This window comes from Ailuropoda melanoleuca, chromosome 12, assembly GCF_002007445.2.
Source record: "Ailuropoda melanoleuca isolate Jingjing chromosome 12, ASM200744v2, whole genome shotgun sequence".
Lineage (NCBI taxonomy): Eukaryota > Metazoa > Chordata > Mammalia > Carnivora > Ursidae > Ailuropoda > Ailuropoda melanoleuca.
In genome coordinates, this window is record NC_048229.1 from 8,733,208 (window position 1) to 8,734,608 (window position 1,401).

Here is a 1,401-nt window from a genome sequence, read left to right on the forward strand (position 1 = left end):
CACACACACACACACACACACACACACACACACACACACCCCTTCCCTTTCTGCCTCCTTTGTATTTTTTTGTGCTGAAATGCTAGATCAGCCAAGCAGAGAAGCCAGGGAAACAGGTGGATCTGTGCCCCCCGCCACCTCCAGAGTCAGTCTGTTGTAGGCTCTCAATAAACCTGAGCTCACTTGATTTGACAGACTCGTTCTCAGTTTATACACGTTTGCTTATTTGGGCCTGAAATGGCATATGCTTCCTATTTAGACCTGCTAATGACTACAAGCCACAGGCCAGAATGGTGGGGCCAACATCCAAGGCTACCCCCTAATCACCCAAGCACTTCCAGGCAGTGAGAGGGACAGTTGACAACTAGCCTGCTTTCCCCATGTGTTTCCATCGCGCATGATTTGGGCGGAGTTCACATTCACTCCTGGATAAAGCTTACTTCTCTTCCAGTTGATAGCCTGTGATACAGGCATTCGGGAAAGCGCCAGGCTAGTTCATCAGAGCTGCTGAAGCCAGGAAACCACAAGGGGCCTCCTGGGGAACTACACTTAGTCCCCAGACTTCGACAGGCTCGTGGAGGTGACTGCTGATGTCCTATGAGAGCTGGATTCACTCTCCAGTGATCGGGACTCCTGTTCCATCACACGTGCGGCTCATTTCTGTCCTCAGCGTGTCCATGCCGGACAAGTGTTCATCCGTCAAATAAGCAACAGATAGGCTTCTGGTATCCTGAAAATGACTCAGGAATCCTGTTACTGCAATTCCTCTCCTTTTTTTTTTTTTTAACCATTTATTTATTTATTTGAGAAAGAGTGGGTATGTATATGTGCCCGTGAGTTGGGGGTTTGTGGAGGGAGAGAAACCCCAGCAGACTCCCCGCTGAGTGTGGAGCCTGACCCAGGGCTTGATCCCATGACCCTGAGATCATGACCTGAGCCAAAACCAAGAGCCGGCCGCCTAACCGATTGAGTTATCCAGGCTCCCCTGTTACCTGCAATTTCTAATAATCATCTCAACACATCATTTTTTAAAGTTGTTAAGTTTTTTTTTTAAGAACATCTTAAATATTTGTGTATCGATTAGCATTTGCTGTGTAACAAACTCCCCCCCCTCCCCGCCGCCAACATAGTGGCTTAAAACATCAAACTTTTTTTTTTTCCCTTAAAATGCTATAGGTTGGCTGAACAACTCTTCTTTTCTGGGCTGGCTTGATTGAAGGTGGATGATCTAGAATGGCCTCACTGACATGTCTGGCAGTTGGCTCTGGATCAGCTGGGGTTGATCAATACAACTTGGCCACATATCTCTAATCATCCTGCAGGCTGCCCTGGGTTCATTCACATGGCGGTGGTCCCAACGGCCCAGAGAGCAGCAAGAAAAGGCAAGCCCTAACACACGGG